Genomic DNA, 22198 nt, shown 5'->3' on the forward strand with positions numbered 1-22198 from the left:
TTATTGGTATAGCTGAATCTTGGCTTTGTGAATTAGATTCTGATGATGACTTTACTTTACAAGGTTTTACAATGTTCAGAAATGATGCAAGTTGTTCCCAGACCAGATCACATCATGGCATTGTCATATATCTGAGGAATCAATTACAGTGTTTGACATACAACTCTTTTACTTCTGAATCCGTTGAATTTTCCATAATTTCCATTATGGCGTCCAATACTCCAATACAGTGTGTAGTTTTATATAAACAGCCTTCTTGTACTCTTCAACTTTTTTTACAATACCTTGAACAACAGGTTGCTTCCATTTGTTGACAAAGATGAAAAAATTGTGATAATGGGAGATTGTAATTTGGATTTGAATACTGGTCAATATGGACATTTCCTATACTTTATGAAAGAAAACTTTGGTTGTGAGCAAGTGATAAACAAGGTAACCACAAAAAACAATACTCAGTTAGATCTAATATTTACCAACTTTACTGATATACAAACAGATGTTCTTCAGGCATATTGGTCTGACCATAATATGATATATTGTGCTGCAAATATGATGTAAGCTAGCTAATGATAGCATTTTAATTTTATTGTCCAGTATTAAAAACCCTCTAGAGCACAACACAGGCAGTATGTAAATATTTAGTTTCCAATGGAAGCTAAATATTTACAAACTGCCAAGAGTGGTTAGGCAGAAACAAGGGTTGCCACTCATCATCTACCTTATTTGTCCCAATAACTCCCCTGTATGTTTATAAAATGTATGTACATGTATATGATTTTAAAATTCACAAATGCTTGCTTACTGTGGGAAGTTATTGCGACAAAATTTTGTTTCAAAATTTTAATGCCCATGAGATGAAATTACTTAGTTTAAATATGTTAAGTTTGCAACCTTTCAAAAAACAAGTGAAAACAGTTTGTACTGCCTGTCTTTTATATAGGATATACAATTCAAACTCCATTATTGTTTTCTTACAACAGAATATGTAAAGTTTTGTTATTACACAATATGTAATTTGTTTGTAAACTTTTGTAATTGTATATTGAATTGAAAATTTAACTCAATTATAAATCGAATGTAATATAATGATCTTTTTCTAAAATTGAAATATGATAGTACAGTATTTTAAGATTCATGTACTGATGTATATATTTGCAAGATTTGATAGGTTCAAAAGTTAAGATATTCTTTATAGCATGCATCTTTTGTGGCCATGCCTCCATGACTTGATATATTAGGTCTGGATGAAATGTACAAGTAGCATTTTAATACTTCTATTCCAATGATGACATTTACTTCTTTGTTGGGTTTTTAAAACTTTTTAAAATGTTTTTGTGTTTGTAAAGTACTATCTGTTTTGGTGATGCATGTACATGTGTAACAATTATAAAATTACTAGTTAATATTTCATCTCGTGGGCATTTAAATCAACATTGAATTCTTTAGTAGATTACTGTAAATGTATTATATTTAACGTGTACGATATTTAGCGGAAATTGATTTTTGAACAAGTTAGCATGGATTTGATTGTGCGCACTTCTTTATGTTCTTATATATGTATATATGTGCAAGACACTTAGCGTTGTGCTTGAATAAGGGGAAGTTTCTTTCCCTCAAAAGTGTGAAAAAGAATACACAGCCAAATGTAATACATTTACAGTAACTTATGGTGATACATAGGTATAGAATGAAAGAATTTTTGAGTTATACACATAACTACTGCACTTATTATACAACCCAATGTCAAAAGGGTATATCTGCAAAGACATTGTAAACAGAACAGTTGTCCCTGTCAAGTCAAAGACTAACTCTTGGCTGTGTTAATGTAAAACTATTGTTTATAAAAATTACATGTTACATGTGAAATTTATAAATGAATATTACACTTCAGAAAAGACTATCTCCTGTGTTACATGTGAAATGTTAAATTAACATTTCATTTCTGAAAAGACTGGCTGTCGTGTTACATGTGAAACTTTTAAATCAACATTCTGAAAAGGCTGGCTCTCATGTTACATGTGAAACTGTTAAATCAACATTCCGTTTCTGAAAAGACTGGCTCCCATGTTACATGTGAAGCTGTTAAATCAACATTCCGTTTCTGAAAAGACTGGCTCTTGTGTTACATGTGAAACTGTTAAATCAACATTCTGTTTCTGAAAAGACTGGCTCTCGTGTTACATGTGAAACTGTTAAATCAACATTCCATTTCTCAAAAGACTGGCTCTCGTGTTACATGTGAAGCTGTTAAATCAACATTCCGTTTCTGAAAAGACTGGCTCTCGTGTTACATGTGAAACTGTTAAATCAACATTCCATTTCTGAAAAGACTGGCTCTCGTGTTACATGTGAAGCTGCTATCTACATTCTGTTGTGCATAATCATATATATTAAGAATTCATTTCTTATTTTTTTTATTTATGTTTTTTTAAGAATTATATTTTTCCAAATACCAGGTATACTGATATATTGTTGAGTTACACTAAGGCAATTTAGAATTTTCTAACTATGATACTTGTATACTGTATAGTACTACATTCACCCTAACAAGCATCTACATGCTCAAATCTTGTAAATGAGAGTCTTTACCTTATAGTGTCTACTGTTGATCAAGAGTTTAAGTCCTAGACTAGCTGCTGTCACTAAATGAATTATGTGTATTTAGAACATTTTATCAACAAATCACTACCAAATTATTATATGCATTTTCAAGTTCCTTCTTAAATGTAAACAGTCCCATAATTTCCAATATATAAATACATGTATAATATATATGAGTATAAAGAGACAGGTAGATGTTATACTTATTTTTGTTTAATTTTCATCTGCCAAAGGTGTTTACTGGAGCAGATACAATATTAATAGTGTATTTGATTTTGTAAAATATACAATAAGCATGAATTTAAAAGACATGGATACTCAAAAAAAAAACAAAACAAAAAAACAAAAGAAAACAAAACTATAGAATTTGTAAAAACAATTCATACAGACTTGTTTTTTGCTAAAACACATATTCATTATTAAGTTTTCCTATTAAGCCATCCTTATTTTTGCATTATCCCCAAATCTACATTTAATAACTATATATATATATATATATATATATATATATATATATATATATATATATATATTGAAATTCAATGCAAAAAAATAAAAAAAATTCCCCTAATAAATTAAGAATTTACCCACATTTAACATATAACAATTGGAATCTGTGAACAACACAATTCAAGGCACTATGATAAAACCCCCATTTCTAAGGATTTTGGGCAGACTGTCAGCTTAAGATTTATTTCTCAAAGCTGTAATTTGTATAAATAAATGTATTCAGGTCTTTGTAAACAACTTTTAATCTTTCTTTTTGCTTTCGTTATGTAAGATTAAAGAAGTTGTTCTCGACAATGACTGAATACAGCTAAATTTTCTATTTCCTTGAAATATTTCACTTAGCTATCAATTTTCATTGTGCAGATATTTAAATTAAATTGTAATCACAGATACTCTGAATTTAAAAGTATATTTAATTGATATAAATTCACTGGTTTAGGAAGTCCTTGCATATTTTTTTTTTTGGGGGGGGGGGGGCTGCAATGTTTCAAAATGCTATTAGAACAGAATGATATTTAAACCAAGCATGTACTAAATATATTTTTGTTCTTGCCATGTTGCATTTATCTGTTGATTACAGTCTTGATTATACTGTGAAAAGTTTAGGATAACTTTATGGTGAGATTTTTTCCTACTTGGGCAGATTTTAATATGTATGTGTACAATTCATGCTTGATGGACAAATTCATGTACATCGACACCAGAACCTACTATAACTGCTAACTTGAATTTAAAAAAAAAACATGTTCATGCTACCATGATTTGACAATATCTATTCAATGTTTAACTGTCTGAAATCACCAATGACATGAAGCATTCACTTTTTAAAGGTAAGTAGCATAGAAAGAGGGGGTCAATGGCCAGCCCGTAAAGGGAGGTAAACCTTGCTTCTTTCAGATGATATAGAAATAAAGTGAACATTGCTTCATACATAGTATGTCTGGTGGTAAAATTTCAGACAGTAGACAATTAAAATACTTACATTTTGAAATTGAACGAAGTACTGGTATTTAAATATCTATGAATTGTTCATCAGGCTTTCTAAGTAAATGCAATGCTAATTAGTCAATAAATGCAACTTGATTATTTAAGTCATTATTGTGCATTAAGGCTTATTTGCCTTAATAATTTGTGTTTTTCCTGTTGAATAGTGTGTCATATTTTAATTAGATTTATTGTACAATAATTTTAGATATTAAGATGTTTTATCATGACTCTTTCCAAACCTGATGTTATGATAAAGAATTCCATTGATTACATGTAAATCATTATCCTGAGAGAATTAAAACACAATAAATCTGATATGGCTTTTTTGTGTATGTGTCATTTTTTTTTATTACAGTATGTTTAAAGGACTGTAAGAAAAGGAAAGGATTATTGCTTACACATCAAAGTTTATTTTTGAAAGTATGCATATTAAAAATAATAAATTGCACTATAAGTACCTTGTGTAAAATCACATGTATGAACTAAACAAAACATTCATATAATAACCAAAAACTGGACAATTTATCGCTCTAAAAAAATATGAAATTTTTACTGGGGCACTCAAAAGTTTACAATTGTCACATAAGTTGTTTAGTACAGATTAAAGGACTCTCTAACTTAAACAAGGTCAGTGTTACTCAAGACTCCCACATCTTGATTACTGCAAATGCATTATAAGTTGCATATCAAAGAGCATTTCAGGTTTGAGAATATGATGACTATCTGACTAAATCTCATCTGTGAAAAAATCTGAAATTCATGCATTGATGACATGATAATGGTACAGAATTATTGCATGAAAATGAAGTAAGTGGCCCATGTAAGTGGCCCATGTATTTCATGACCCTATAGTGATACAAGGTTCCTAGGATACAAGTGTATATCTCTTCCTTGAAGCTGTACTCAGTTGAAAGTTATTCCAGGATACTCGAGTGACCTACAAGGCCCATGGGCCAGATTTTTAAACATCTGGACCATTTGGTCAAGTGTTCTGGTCCTGGCCAGGGCTCTATTAATTTGGATTTTACTGAGAGAAGTTATTCCCCTTAGCAATTCACTTTTGATAATTAATCACTATAAATAATGTATTTGAAAAGATAATAGAATAAGAGAATTATGCAAGAAATTTTATTGTATAATACAAAAAGTACTTTCATAGTTTTAATGATCAGATAGACTTGTAAGTAATAGATAAATAAAAATGAGACAAAAATAACATTAAAATGTTCTTCAAAGACCAACAGAGGCCAATGTGAGCGATTACAATTTGGGGTCACAAATAGTACAGAAGCACTTATAGTTTGTTAATAGTCTGCATGGTGATAGTGATAAATGGGATAAAGATTAGAACTTAATTTATGAGTTGTTACTAAATATTAGACTAATTATTTCATTGATCCTGATCATCCTATTTCTCTTGCTTTTGGGCAACAAAGCTTCATCTACCAGTTTATTTTATATTCTATGGATCCTCCAAATTGTTGTATTATACTCAGGTGACCGTTAAGGCCCTTGGGCCTCTTGTAATTAATGTTAAAAAGAAGTTAATGCGTTTTGTAGCACAACAATTTTAGTCTCAAATCAAACATGCATCTAAAAAAGTCATTAAACAAAAGTATTTCAAAATATACACGTGCCGGCGATGGTATTTTAAATTGGCAGGGAATAAGTTTCACATTCACGGGGCTTAAACATTCCAAGTACTAGTGTTATGCCCAATGTATTTTATCTATTTATTTATTTATTTTAGAAAAGTTGGAATCAGATCTAGAAATGATAAAGAAAAAATGTTAAAACTTCTTGGAAATACTACAGTGTAACACTTCGCCTTTGGTGTGACGAAACTTTCACACCTGCACAGTGTTGAATGATTTTGATTGACAGGACAAGCACGTGGACTTCATGTGAACTTGAAGCAGGCCTAAGAAAATAAATACACCGATTATGACTGTCAAACAAATGAATTTGTTGATTTAAAAAATGGTTACTTTCACTGCCTGATATATTTAGGAAAAAATAAAGGGGTTTTTTTAGCTCACCTGAGCCGAAGGCTCAAGTGAGCTTTTCTGATCAAAATTTGTCCGTTGTCTGTCGTCGTCGGCGTCGTCAGCGTCGTTGTTGTCGTAAACTGTTCACATTTTCATCTTCTTCTCCAGAACTACTGGGCCAATTTCAATCAAACTTGGCACAAAGTATCCTTGGGTGAAGGGGTTTCAAGTTTGTTCAAATGAAGGGCCACGCCCTCCTCCAAGGGTAGATAATTACGAAATAGCAAAAAATTAATGGCATTATTGAAAAATCTTCTTCTCAAGAACCAGTGGGCCAGGAAAGATTAAACTCATGTGGAATTATTGTCAGGTAGTGTAGATTCAAGTTTGTTCAAATCATGACCCCCGGGGATAGGGTGGGGCCACAATGGACGATCAAAGTTTTACATAGGAATATATAAGAAAAATCTTCAAAAATCTTCTTCTCAAGAACAGCAAAGCTATGATTGGTCATATTTATTTGGAAGCATCCTCAGGTGGTGTATATTCAAGTTTGTACAAATCATGACCCCTGGGGGTAGGGTGGGGCCACATTGGACGATCAAAGTTTTACATAGGAATATATAGGAAAAAACTTCAAAAATCTTCTTCCCAAGAACAGCAAAGCTATGATTGGTCATATTTATATGGAAGCATCATCAGGTGGTGTAGATTCAAGTTTGTTCAAATCATGACCCACAGGGGAAGGGTGGGGCCAAAATGGATGATCAATGTTTAACATAGGTGTACATAGGAAAAATCTTCAAAAATCTTCTTCTCAAGAACAGCAAATCTATGATTGGTCATATTTATGTGGAAGCATCCTCAGGTGCTGTAGATTCAAGTTTGTTCAAATCATGTCCCCTGGGGGTAGGGTGGGGCCACAATGAACGATCAAAGTTTTACATAGAAATATATAGGAAAAATCTTTAAAAATCTCAAGAACAGTAAAGCTATGATTGGTCATATTTATGTGGAAGCATCCTCAGGTGGTGTAGATTCAAGTTTGTTCAAATCATGACCCCCCCCCCACTCCCTTTTTAGGGGTAGGGTGGGGCCACATTGGATGATCAAAGTTTTACATAGGAATATATAGGAAAAATCTTCAAAAATCTTCTTCTCAAGAACAGCAAAGCTATGATTGGTCATATTTATGTGGAAGCATCCTCAGGTGCTGTAGATTCAAGTTTGTTCAAATCATGACCCCCGGGGGTAGGGTGGGGCCACAATGAATGATCAAAGTTTTACATAGGAATATATAGGAAAAATCTTTAAAAATCTCAAGAACAGCAAAGCCATGGTTTGTCATATTTATACGGAAGCATCCTCAGATAGTATAGATTCAAGTTTGTTCAAATCATGCCCCCCCCCCCTCACTCCCTTTTTAGGGGTAGGTTGGGACCACTTATGCATTTAAGCTTTTCAATACTAAACTGATTTTTCCTTTTTTCCTAGCCACAGTGCTCAGGTGAGCCATGTGGCCCTTGGGCCTCTTGTTTTGTTTGATACAGGTACTTTGTACATGCATTTGAGGAAAGGGGGGGCTAAAACGGAATCTCTCTCTCTCTCTCTCTCATTTGTCCGTTTAAACAAAACTATGACAGCATACTACTTAAATGTCAAGTTCTGAAATTTTAATCTATAATAAATAATATGAATGCTTCTTTGTATCATCTTGTCCGAGTATAATCACGGGGTATTGTCTACAGATACATGTAGAAGTCTGCTTAATAAATCATCATTAAAAAAAATGAAAAGATGCATAAATATATTATTGCATTAAATTTTTAGAGTGTATTTATTCAATACGTCCACATATCTTTGCAAAATATTTTTAATTTTTTTCTTATTATTTTACACGGAATTGCCTTGGCACAGAAATACATGTATGGTTGTTACAACCGTTGTAATTCATTCTATAGGTTCTCATTTTTAATGGTTTTATATATCAACTAAGAATAAACATTTATTTTATAACCAGAATAATTTTATCTTTTAAACTACAGCGTTCAGTAACAAATACAATGTTTTACAGCGATAAAAATCGTGTGATTAAACAGCTGAATTTAAACATCATACATATGTGGAGAAAATATTGTAAAGAAACTTAATTAATAGTTTTACTTAATGTGCATCTTAATGTGTTTCATCTTTCTTAGGACAATTTTGGAATATTTGTTTATTTAATATTTATTTATTTATTAATTTTTTTTTTGCACCTATATTTAGAATACAATAGAACAGATACAATGTAAGGAAAAGATCAGAGGCATTCTGAATAAATCGTTCATCTTGCGTTCACCGTTCGTTCACCATTCACTTTGCGCTCGCGTTCACGCTCAGTTCGCGTTCAGCGTTCGCTCACCGTTCACCTACCGTTCACCAATTTGCATTCAGCGTTCACACATCGTTCACTCACCGTTAAAAGAGAAAACTATGGACTTATAGAAAGAATTGCAACGGTTGTAACAACCATACATATATTTCCGTGCCAAGGTGATTGCATGTAAAATAAAGAGAAAAAAATTTAAAATATCTTACAAAGGAATGTGGACGTTTATTGCATAAATAAACTAGTTTTTTAAAATTTTAATGCAATAATATATTTATGTGTCAGTTTTGTTTTTTATGATGATTTATTGAGTAGACTTTTACATGTATCTGTAGACATTCCCCGGCCGTGATTATGCTCGGACAAGATGATACAAAGAGGCATTCATATTATTTGTTATAGATTTAATTTTCACAACTTGATATTTAAGTAATATGCTGTCATAGTTTTTATTAAACAGACAAATGAGAGAGAGAGAGAGAGAGAGAGATTCTGTTTTAGCCCCCCCTTTCCTCAAATGTGTGTACCTATATCAAACAAAAATTCTTATTTTTTATCTAAATACATCAGGCAGTGAAAGTAACCATTTTTTAATCAACAGATTCATTTGTTTTACAGTCATAATCAGTTTTTATTTTCCTGCTTCAAGTTCACACAAAGTCCATGTGCTTGACCTGTCAATCAAAATCATTCGACATTGTGCAGGTGTGAAAGTCTCGTCACACCGAAGGCAAAGTGTTAGTATTTCCAAGAAGTTTTAACACTTTTTCTTATCATTTCTAGATCTCATTCCAACATTTCTAAAAAAAGTAATAAATGAATAAAATACATTGGGAATAAACACTTGGAATGATTAAACTGCTTGAATTTGAACATACTCCTTAAAATATCACCGCCGGCACATGTATATCTTGAACTACTATTGTTTAATGACTTTGTTTAGATGCATGTTTGTTTTGAGACTGAAATTTTTGTGCTACAAAACAGATTAACTTTTTTTTTAAATATTAATTTAGATATACTGGAAATACTAACTAAGTAACCGATTTAGGGGAAGGGGGGGGGGCTCTTAATCATGTCGAATGGCAAACATATAATGTTACGGTGAAAAATATCATTACTGGAGAATCACCTTGGTTATATTAATGATAGTCATGTTATAAAGGCATTTCTCTCTCTCTAATTAAAGACTTTATATATGTAAAGTAGAAAAAATTCTATAATGTATTACATTTAAAACAGATATTTTTTTAAACCACACTATCAATTTAATTCGCTCTAAAGATATTTAATTAACTGGATATCCACTGTACTGTCTATAATTCTCAGAACAAGTTCTAAGATGTATTTCTGTATTATTTTTAAAAAAAAATGTGTTAAAAATAAATATTGTCGTATTTTTGCTGCAGTTGGTAAATTAATTGACTCGATTATTATCTATCCATTAACGATTTGTCGTCTTTAACATAACGACAAAATGTTGCAGTGCTAGTATCTGTATTTTGCCCATATTTTAATTTTTCAGCATCATTCTACATAGGTACATACACTGTACATGTACTTATAACAACTTTTATTTTCCAGATAAATTTCATACAAAACCTTAGAGCTAAGTTAGGATAATAAAAATAAATATTGTAGATAATTTTTTTCCCATGAAATAATGATTCTTTAAAAACGATATGTTAATTATTAAATTCAAAACCTGTTAATCCTTACTTAAAAAAAGATAAGTCCTTTCACTTCAGAGTTCTGAATGACAATAAAAACTGAACGATAAGTGAACACTGAACGCAAGGTGAACACAAAGTGAACGAACGAAGAGCGAACACTGAACGCTTTGTGAACGGTAAACACGAGTGCACTTTGAACGCTGAATGCAAAACTGTGAACGGTGAATGCATGGTGAATGCATGCTGAGCGAACAGAAAAATGGGAAAGTAGAACGTTTCAGGGACTGTACATGTATAAGCTTTTATAACTGCATAATATTATGGTCTTTGAAACTTTACTGATGGTTTACATAGAATAAGTATCAAAGCTTAATATAATCAGGGGCATAAATTTCATAAAACTAATTTTGATTGTTCTGTTCTTTCTGAAATTTTTTTTCTACACTGCATATTTCACCCATTTCCCTCCATCTTTTACCTCTCCACGTGCCCCAATCTAAAAAAAGTGCCACACAAGTTTCATAAAAATGGGAGGTAGCTCTAAAACAAAGACTTGATGATAGCTAGGTGCTCATGTTCATTTTATCAGAAAGATAAAACAAAAAACAGAGCTAGAGGAATTGATTAAAAACAAGGGAATAGGAAATTTTGAAAGAGTAATTCTTTCTTGCTGCACCGTTCATGGTAGCTCAGTTGGTAGAGTGTTCGCTCCGTGATCAGGAGGTCATGAGTTCGTATCTTGGCCGCGACTGACCTAAGTCAATAAAAAATGGGTAGCAACTGTTCCTTCACCATGCGCTCGGCACTTTAAAGTGAAAGTAGCAGGTCCTTCGGATGAGATCTTAATAACCGAGGTCCCGTGTCACGGCAGGCGTTGGCACAATAAAGATCCCTCACTGCTCAATGGCCCTGAGTGCAGAGAAAATGTCAAAATTTGAAGCCCTTCACCGGTATATGGTCACGTCTCTATATGAGTGAAAAATTCTTGAATGGGACATAAAACAACATACAATCAATTAATCAACTTTCTTGCTGCAGAAATTGATTCTGATGCTTGTCAATTTTTTGACATCGTTACGTTACTACATTACTGCGCTATGTCTTATTTGTTGTAAATCATTTATTATATAGTGAACATGTTGGAAATCTCCCAAATTACATGTGTACAGAAAAATTTACTCTCATGATATTGATCCTCAGCTGAATGAGTCTTAATTATCACACTTCACGGTGTAATCGCTGATCAATGACTGTCTTGTTTGTTTAGCACAGTTCGCTTTCTCTCACGAGAGGTGCATGCCAGTCATAGTATAATCACAATTAACGTACTACTCAAGTCATTAAAAAGTAGGTGTCAGTACTGAAATGCAGTAAAAATTTAATCATGGCAGCCACCGATTTTGACCATGGCACAGCTCGTTAAACTATGGCACATATAAATTTAACCATTGCATGGCATTTTTACAGAAATGTTTCTGGTCTTAAATTTTGAAAGCAGATCACTTTTTGATTCGCTTATAAATACATTTTTACCTTGAACCTTAAACCACATTTATATTTACTTCCTGTTGCTGAATATTATTTCAGGGGGTCCGTTATCAGCAAATCCCCTTAGATTATTCAAGGTTCATCTCTGTTCTTATACTTTTCCAGCATACTTCCCAAAACAATTTAATAAATTGATAGCCCATCTATTTTTTGACACAGTTTTTATTGCAGATTTTGATATGGAATATTTTTATACGCCCGTCTTTAGACGGGACATATTATGTTATGGCATTCATGTCCGTCTGTCTGTCCGCTTTTAGCTTGTTAGCTTTTTTCGTGTCCGGCTCATAACTTTAATACTATTAGGCCTAGGATTATCAAACTTTGTCAGCTGATACTTCTTGGGTAGAAGGTTTGTCACACATTTAAAGTAGGTCGCTCTGACCTTTAATTAAGATGCTATGGCCAAATATGGAAAAATCCTGTCTGGCTCATAACTAGAAAACTATTGGACTTAGAATCATCAAACTTGGCCAATTTATGCATCTTAGGTAGAAGGTATGTCTCGACCTATTTCAAGGTCACTGTGACCTTTAATTTAAGTGAAATTTAAAAAAAAACTGTCTTTTTACTATTAGATTACACAATCCCAAAAAATGCAAGAGTGTTGCAGTATCCGTATTAAAAAAATATTAAATCACGAAAATACTTATTTTTTCCATTATATACTTTACAGCAATCTATAACAAATGTAGAATTACAAGAGAAACTCCACCTCTCCCATGGGTGTAATTATCAAGCACTGGTCAAGGAGAATTTGATAACAGAAAATTGCATGTCAAATTAGAGAGAAATTAATGAGTTTAGAGTAAGGAGATAACTGGTAGAGCATCTCTGATCAAGCAGGTGTTATCTATATCTCTTGGGAACTGGGCAAAAAGAATCAGCTGTGTTGGATTAAATAGTTGGCTAGCCTAACTTTTAAAATGAATTTGGTGAAAAGTAATTAAAACTTATTTGATATTTTATAATAAATTAATTTGATATTGTATAATAAACTAATTTGATATTGTATAATATAATTAAAACTAATTATACTCGGGAGGGGGGTTGGTGATATTGGAATCAGCATGCCCGTTGTCTGTATGAATTGCAGCTTTAAACCAGTCTGACATTAAATCTAAAAAAATCAAGTATTTTAAAAAAATATTTTAATCATGGTAGATAGTTCCTACAAATCTAAGAGTAATGCAGGAATGCATCAAGATTACACAAGTTTTTTGTGTCTTTTTATAAATCTTTGTAACATATTAAAAAAATAAAAATCTTTGTTTTCAAATTTAGTTTCAGAATGACATAAATATGCATTTTTATTGCACTACAAAGCAGATAGTATGGATAGATCCATTCATCTGTAGGGAGTAATGAGTGGACATGCATCCAGTTAAAGATTAATTAATGAGTTCAGTGTAGGGAGGCTAGCTGTCTCAATAATTTCTGTTAGGATCTCTGCTTAACTTATCTGTATCCTTTGGAAATTAGACAGAAGAACTGCTTGTCAGTTTATAGCATATGTCATTTGATGGCCAGCCTTTTATTTTCAATATTAATTTGATATAGATTAAGTTGTTTAGACTAAATTGATATTGTTTAACATGATATTTTCTATTTAATTTTTAAAAATATCAACTAATTCAGAGCATCATGTCTCACAAATCTGAAAGCTGGGGGGAGGGGGGGGGGGGGGGACTGCAGATGGGCATTTGTCAAGCTCTAACACAATCAGTTGAGGATCTGTAATGTAATATTTGTTATAATTAATGCCTACACCACAGGAGATGTATAAACAAATATTATAAGGAATGGAAAAATCCTTGAAATCCTTGTATCAAGGTTGACATGATTTTCTTGCACTCTAAACTGTTTATGACAATTGAACCATATTTGATGGGTGTATCATGCTGTGGCGGGGCACTTTATTGAAGCAGGTTCCGCATAACACCGACAATCTTTTCATCTGTTTTAGCACTACCAGAAGTATTGTCCAAATGGAACTCCATAAGATTCCAACACTTTTCCTCAACAAATCATTATCTTATATGTATTTATGATAAATTTCCAACCTTTTATCAAAATTCTGTAGTTTTCTTCTGTTTTCAAGTCAAAAGTATTCAAAACACTATCTGAACCTCTCTCAATTTACTTTGGATTTAAGGGTCCTCCAAACACACCCAGCTTATGTTCTCATATTACTGAGCATTACTATTAACAAGCATATCAACTTTTAAAAACTGGCCAGGAGTTGAAATATAATTTATACTGATTTTTTATAAATTAAATTTCATGAGTTTTAAGATATTTTTCACATCAAGTAGCACAAAAATATTTATTTTCTCCTGGTATATATTATTAAGCCGTCAAAACAACCATATAAACATAATTTTATCAGTCAATATTTTTTTTCTAGAAATTAATAAAGGCTGTAAAAATAGATAAAACCCATTTTCTCTAAAATACATTAATGGAGAAAAAATTAGGGAAGACTCCTGATAGTATAGAAGAAACATTAATGAATCAAATTACAACAAAAATTGAAGTAAAATCAGATTTATTGATGTAGAAAATTTTTCTTCAAAATCTTTGGTATCAAAGGTTCTTTTTAGAGTAATCTTTCCTGTTGCCCAGGTTTCAAAAACTTTGGTTGACTAAAGTCTACGTATACGTCATCATACTCAAGTTACTCATTATTGGCTAGCTGCAATAATGTAGCCCTCTCCTTTTTTTTGGGGGGGGGGGGGGGGGGGAGAGGGTTAGGGTTAGGGTTAACCCTAACCCTCTCCAGAAAATATCAGATAAAAAAAAATGTCGGAGAGGGCTACATTATTGCAGCTAATTATTGGCATGTGATCTGGACAGATATAAATGAACAAAACTAGAAATGCAAACTATTTATCAATATTTATAAACACATTATGAGATAGGTATTATTGGAACACACAAATCAGTGTGCAAAAATATCAACTTTCACAAACGGACTTTGTTGACGATATTGCAATGGATTGATTAGTCTGAAAGTATAAAAAAAAACTTAACCATTTTCTAGAAGATATACCTGTTATTTATGAATTATTATGCTACAAAACTCACAAGTCTGCTGTTCTTTTATTGAAAAAATCGACACCCTTTTCTTTCGGTCATGCCATGATCATGCCATGTGTTCATTGTTCATGGTTATTGTGTTGCTTTTAGTTTACTGCAAACTTTTCCCTTGACAAAACTTCATCTTTAAAGCATTTGTAAGACTCTCTTACAGGCAGTGCCAGGCAAATCGTCAGTGCACAAACTATATAAAACCTGAAGTAAAAGTACTTTTCTACATCACAAGTCACGGGGTGTGCAGGACCCCTAAGGTAGTATGGGATACCTCCATATTATGATGTACTTCCGTTCGAAGTATTGTTTTGATTTGGTTAAATGCTATTAATCGAGTCAAAATTTGTATATGTACACTGTTTAAAAGAACTCTCTTAAATTCTAAAAATGATCATAATCTCTTAAGAAAGGTGCATATCCTGTCTGAAAAAAGCTTTAAAACGATGTGGATGAAAATTTGAAGGCAAACAAAGCCGCAAAAGCAAAGAAATATGTCACAAGTCCACGACAAAAATTGAAAGTTTCTCGCGAAGCCAAGGTACACAGAAGAAATACAGCATGATAATATCTAGATCACGCATATACATCAGGTATACTATTTATGTTATATTTTCCAATGTTTTTCAAAGTTCGGGCAGATTAAAAAAAAGACTGTTTGATTGGTTTTACTTTTGAAGCCAGTATCATTTATATAGATAAATATAGATTTTCTTGGCAGGCTTATATGATAAATATAGATTTTCTTGGCGGGCTTATTTTGCCCCATCAGGCTTATGTAAGCATGACAATTTATAGAAATGTTTGTAATGAAAGATGTAACAAAGACGAGATCAGTTATTAAACTGAGATGCACATTAATGCGGCATATATTACAGAGATTCCCTATTTTTAAAGTTGATTAAATTGATATATGTAAAGCCCGCCTATATAAGTGCAATAACTATATATAGCTACTTCAATTATATAACAGAAACCTGTTCACAAATGAGAGGCATGGATGATTATCCATCTGATAGAGAGACACTTTCTGAATCTGATTCTGATACAATATCTGCATTTGAATCTAACAATGAAAGTGATCTTCACTTGGATGGCAATGCTGATGAAACCATCCCAGGAATACCCCTTTTTGGAAGACACATAGTGGAGTTGCAGGTGTTTTAAATTAGGCCATCATCTGAAGAAAGGGTGCATCAGGTGTGGAGAGATACTGCAACTTTTATCATGTATTGGAGAAAGCAGATATGGTTTAGGTAATATGAAATAAGATAAAGTGTGACATATTCAATGTCATCATCATTAAGAGACATTAATTTCTCAAAATACTTGTAAAATATGTTTTTTTCTTGCAGTATACTTCACATCAAGTGTCTTGCTTGCCAAATATTAAATAGAATTCCAACTGGAAAAAGATGACAAAATGGAGTATGGGATGTAAACTCAAAACTGGGAGCTGGTAATTATTAAATAATATTGATATTTGTTGATGAATACAGATGTAACTGTATTTTAAGTATGAGGAATTTTATTTTAAGATAAGTACCTAATGTGTGATAACTTTTGAGGTGCGCTAGAAAACACTCTGATAGTTGAAAAAAAAAAAAAAACATGCCTATTCATGTCACATTAAATTATCTTTATTTGGTAATAATTGAAGTTTTAACATTTTCACCAGCTGTTTTATATACTGGAATTGGAGAAACAACAGTGAACAGATTTTTGGCAGCACTGAACTTGCCCAATATTGACCTTAAAACATTAAAGAAAAGAGAGAGAGAGACTGGTGTAGCATTTGAAGAAGTAGCGGAAATAACATGTCAGGAAGCAATTGAAAAAGAGAAAGACAGGTATTTGAAATATATTTGTTATCAAGAGAAATAAAAGAAATATCCGTCATTCATAACTAGATACAATGTATATTATTCATAAATATATATATATGTAGATATATTTATATATATATATATATATATATATATATATATATATATATATATATATATATATATATATATATATATATATTAGGGATGTCAGATCGGTCAATTTTTGATAATCGGTTACTCGGACGTTACTCGGTAAAAATGTAAAATTTATTAATACAAGTGTGTTAATTTTCTTGAGCCACGTTAAGCTCGGTCAAACCCCAAAGCTGTTTTTATCACGTTTATAAACGTATATAAATATAGATTCCAACGGAAATGATTTTGTGGTGCTAAAATTATTTATCAAATGAACACAAAAGACACAATTAATACATCAAAAATTACAATTGGTGTCCAGTTCTTGTTTAGAATCTATTTGATCAACGCAGAAGGAGGACAATCTGTTACGCAGGTTTGTGATGATTAAACTAGGGAAAGAGAAGGAAGGACGTTGTTGGGATCGCTAGTCTAATATTTTTTTTTTTCACATGATGGTCGTTTCCACGGTATACACTAAACCTACTACGCATACTGATTTTCAACATTTTTTTTCAATCTTTCGTTATTTCTAAATATTTCTTCAATTTTAAAGTGGGTAGCGGAATTTCTATGCATGTCCATTTTCGCTGCCGTATATAAACTTAATAAATTAAAAATGAAGATAATAGACCATACTTAAGCGATGTACAATGAAAACAATCATTGAAGCCATTCCAAAATTAAGGACAACAATAGGTGAGAACAGCTGTGTACCAGGTGATTGGTCAGTAATAATTGTATAAACACAGCCACAGGCGATAACGGGTGTTTACAGGTGTAGATGACGACACGTTATTTACCGTATGCATAATTAAGTTATTTTTTGATAAAATATTTACTTTGAAATAAGAAATATATATACTTTGAAATAAGAAAAATATATTTCCGAGTAACCGAGTACCATTTTTAGTATTCGATACTCGGACGTTCGATCGAATACCCGGTTAACCGGGTACTCGTTGACATCCCTAATATATATATGTTAGAGCTGCATAGTTTTTCCAAATTTGGATTATGTTTTATGTTTATTTAAAGTAATAATTTGGCATGATATTATGTATTTCCATTTGTCATTTGTAGCTGTAAAGAACAAGAAACCGTTTCATAGGATGCAGGTTGGCAAACAAAGGGAAGTGGAAGAAACTATGCCAGCTTATCAAGTTGCGTGAGGTCTAATGTTTTTGACCCGTCCATCATCAGTCAGTCAGTCAGTGTGTCAGTCAGTCAGTCAGTGTGTCAGTCAGTCAGTCCGTCAGTCCTGTTTTTTTGTCAGCGCAACTCCTCATAAACCACTGCACAGAATTTGGTCAAACTTTGCAGATATTTAGGACACAATGTGTAGATGTGCATATTACCAGGAAATTCCGATTCCTTTATTTTTATGGGAATTTCGGCACTTTTCAACTTAGATTTTTGGCCATACCTTGAATACAGAGGTGAACAGTTTGTCAATGCAACTCCTCTTAAACCGCTGCACAGAATTTGGTCAAACTTTGCAGATATTTAGTACACAGTGTGTAGATGTGCATATTACCAGGAAATTTGGATTCCCTTATTTTGGCTGTAAGAGTTTTGCCTGTTATTGAAGAAACTGAAATTTTATGTGAAATACTTTATGACCTTAAAAGACCCCTATTGATTTTGAGATCAAAATATTAATGATTAAACACACACACACAAAATCTTGGATAGTTCAAACCCCCCCCCCCCCCCCCCCAAATTGGTGCTTTGCCTTAAAAAATTTCATAAGTACAGTATATAAACAAATTCATATGACTACATCATAATTTTGTTTCCATCTATTATTTAAATGTGTAAATTGTCATGTGTTGGACATGGACTTACACTCATTAACAAATTGAAATCACTGAGGAATTTAAATAACAGTTTGTCAGCATAACTCCTGCACTGAATTTCCTGAAACTTTGTAGGTATTTCAGACATAATGTATAGATTTGTATATTACCAAGAAATTTTGATTCCATTATTTATCTAGAAACTTCAGCCCAGTTAAATTTGTAACATACAAAGATTTGAATGTTCTTATATGCAAGAAGCTTTGTTGTGATGATTTCTTGCAAGTAATGCCCCTTTTTGAATTATACTGTGTATTTAAAATGCACTGTGCCATTCATTAAGTGTTGCATTGTCGAGTTTTTGGGGAGCGTGGGGTATGTGAGCTTGCTCACTTTTTCTTTCATTATGATGAGTAAGGGTGCCTCTTCCAAAATTGTGAATTTGATGTCCCCTGGGTGAAGGTTCTGGTGTTAGGGCAGGGCTCAGGGCAAAGTTGATACATGATACTCAGGTGACCTATAAGGTCCGTGGGCCTCTTGTTTTTCATGTTAAAATTTTAAATGTACTTTAATTATATTTTTATATGATATAAATCAATCCAATACATGCTTTAGAAACTGTGTCAGGAAACAATTTAATGACATATTTAGACGTATTTACTGTAAACTGAGGAATTGAGGAAATTCGGATTACAAAAAAATGACGATTGGTTTTAGGAATACAAATCATGCAAAATGGATCAGATAAAGGAGATTTATGAACAATAGAGCATTGAAGATTAAGTTTTTCAGTGGCTGGGAATTTTGAAGCCATAATTTGGGGAAATTCATGGTGATTTTTCCTCAGACCTCACATGAAAAGTTGTATTGAGTAAAACGGCCTTGTTTACTCTATAGACAAATCAGTCTTGAAATATTCACCTTGCTATAGACCATACACATTTTCTATAGATTTTGTCTATCGGTCTACGGTTAACTTCGCACACTGCATATATAGTGAAGTTCCTTTATTCTGTATATTGTGGTGTACCAAAATACTGATAAATCAATGCATGGCTCATTTTAATCAGATTCAACAAATAAGGAAATTTTTTAAGAGTTATGAAACCAAGATATAAGATTATTTTACAATTATGCAACAAATTTTTTATTTGTAAATGCAGTCATAGCACAACTTTTCTTTTAATTGAAGGACATGGAAGGATCTTGCATATGCAGTCCGATGCAAGAAATGTAAACAGTGTGACCAAGATCTTAGCAATGACAACAACAACAACCATGGTTGTAGGAAGAATTGGGCGGGATCACCAAAGTCCATGGAGCCTGACATGGCTGTAGAAATGTTACGTAATTTGAAAGAAAAGGGGTTTCATGTGAAAAACTTGGTCATGGATAATGACACTACAACAATTTCCAAGGCATGCTCATCTTTCGATCCCAATACATGTATTAATAAATTTTCAGACTTTAACCACACAAAAAAGAACTTCACCAGTAAACTGTATCAACTCAAGAAAGAAAAGAAATATGCCTTACTGGGTACTAAATCTATCAAACATTTACGAAATTGTTTTGCATAATTATGTTGTTAAATCTAAGACAGATCCTGTAAAGAAGATGGGTGAACATGACGAGTAAAAAGCCTATAGTTTTAATGAACCCTAGCAAAAACATCCTGTGTATCATTTCTTTCGAGATTAGCATGCTAACCACTAGACTACACAAGTCCTGATGAATATAGTGGCATTTAAATCATGTTTGTGATATGACCCTTGACTTAATGGACTTCAAGTATTTCTTGAAAAGATGGGAATGTTGTGTCATAGAAGTATATCTTCAAGGCATAGTGGGTCTTTGCTCTATATTTTTGGAAACCCAAAAATGTATATTTTTATGCAAACTTTAAAGGATTAACTTTCAAAAAATGGAGTGAAGACCCACTCATATTGAAAAATCGTGTTATAGAATGATTAAGAAAATGGCTCTTTTTGCCCTCTTTAGTGTGTGTATAATTTTTCATAAGCAAATAATTTCAATCTTTGTGAGATTTTTGTAAATTGTAGAGATTTTACATAAAGTATATTGTAATGTTAGATGAAATATCAAGGAAAATTTTGATATAATTGAGATTTAATTTTTTACCTTCATGTTTGTCACACTATAGGCTTTTCGCTCATCATGTTCACCCATCTTCTTTCTGAAATTACACCCAGGGTATTTCTACCCTTGGTAGTTAAAGAAGGAAAACTCTTCTATTAGGATCTTTTAATTAAAAAAAAAATTAAATACATCTGATAATTTTCATTTGCATATATTTTTTCAATTTGTGTATTACAATTTGTTAACATATATATGCACATTCTTATTGTAGATTACCTTGGAATATTATCCGTCTGTTTTCAAGAAATGAAATTTTTCCAGTTTTATGCCTATTTTTTTGTTACAAATAAAAAAAAAATTATGACCCTTATTTTTTGTCTTTGTTTTTATATCAACACTATATGAGTCAAATCTGGCCTATAATATTAGGCTTTGGAAAAAAAAAGATTTATATTTAAAAAGATTATTTTAGTGTTTTTCATTAGAAATAATAAAAAAATCAATTAAAATTAAATTTTAACATATTGAAAGGTTAGGGTATTTCAAATCTTAGTAATTTATGCAAATAAATATGTTACACAGTAGGAGAAAGTTCATCTGGTATCCCATACCACCTTAAAAATATTCTTTGTCTGATTTCATGACTGTTCAGTACAATGGAAAGGTTTGAAATGACATTAGCACATCGCAGTTTCATGATCAACTAGTCCATGAATAAAAGGGGTGTTCAATTGGGCTATTGTATTGTGTCACTGTTGGATACCTAAATGGGCTAGATCCTATTGTATTACAGCAAAGTTGGATATATGAATGGGTAGATGTTTCTTTGGGGTCCAAAGTGGGGAATTTTTTAAGTAAGATAAATAACTCAATAGTGTTGAATAGTTAAGTCCCTGAAACGTTCTACTTTCCTACTTGAACGGTGAGCGAACACTGAACGAACGGTGAATGGACGCAGAGCGAACGGTGAGTGAACGATGTGTGAATGCTGAACGCAACTTGGTGAACGGTGAGCGAACGCAGAACGCGAATGGAGCGCGAACGCAAAGTGAACGGTGAACGAACGATGAACGCAAGATGAATGATATATTCAGAATGCCTCTGATCTTTTCCTTGCATTGAAACTATTTTATTTTATTATAATGTCAGGTGCCAAAAAAAAAAAAATAAATAAATAAATAATAAATAAGTAAACCAATAAATGAATGAATAAATAAGTCGATAAAATAAATTCTCCAAAATTGTCTTAAGAAAGACGATACATGTACATTAAGTTTTTAATCACACGATTTTTATCGCATTAAAACATTGCAATTGTTGCCGAATGCTGAAATTTAAACAAATCAGAGAAAACTTCCGACTTATAGAATGAATTAAAGCGAATGTAACATCCATTCTTAATCTCCATGTCAGGGCGATTTCGTGTAAAGTAATGAAAAAAATTAATTATAAAGGTCAGTGGACGTTTTGCATTTATACGCTCGTATTTATAATTTAAAATGCAATAATATATTATGTGTCATTTCTATTTTTCATTGAGCAGACTTCTACATGCATATGTAGATGG

General features: G+C 32.2%; 1 protein-coding gene and 1 long non-coding RNA gene across 2 annotated transcripts in view; both read left to right on the forward strand.

Moving 5' to 3' along the window:
* The window catches only part of LOC133173362 (zinc finger protein 830-like), a 192507-nt gene that overhangs the window by 35328 nt on the left and 134981 nt on the right, over positions 1–22198 (forward strand). The gene's annotated exons all lie outside the window — the stretch shown is intronic.
* LOC133200660 (uncharacterized) lies at positions 16120–19736 on the forward strand. Its single transcript, XR_009722988.1, has 4 exons — positions 16120–16227; positions 16447–16618; positions 17816–17895; positions 19724–19736. It is a non-coding gene; the product is annotated as an uncharacterized LOC133200660 (long non-coding RNA).

The sequence above is a fragment of the Saccostrea echinata genome, unplaced genomic scaffold, assembly GCF_033153115.1.
Source record: "Saccostrea echinata isolate AGI-Se365-2 ecotype Australia unplaced genomic scaffold, CSIRO_AGI_Sech_v1 ptg000002l, whole genome shotgun sequence".
Taxonomy (NCBI): Eukaryota; Metazoa; Mollusca; class Bivalvia; order Ostreida; family Ostreidae; genus Saccostrea; species Saccostrea echinata.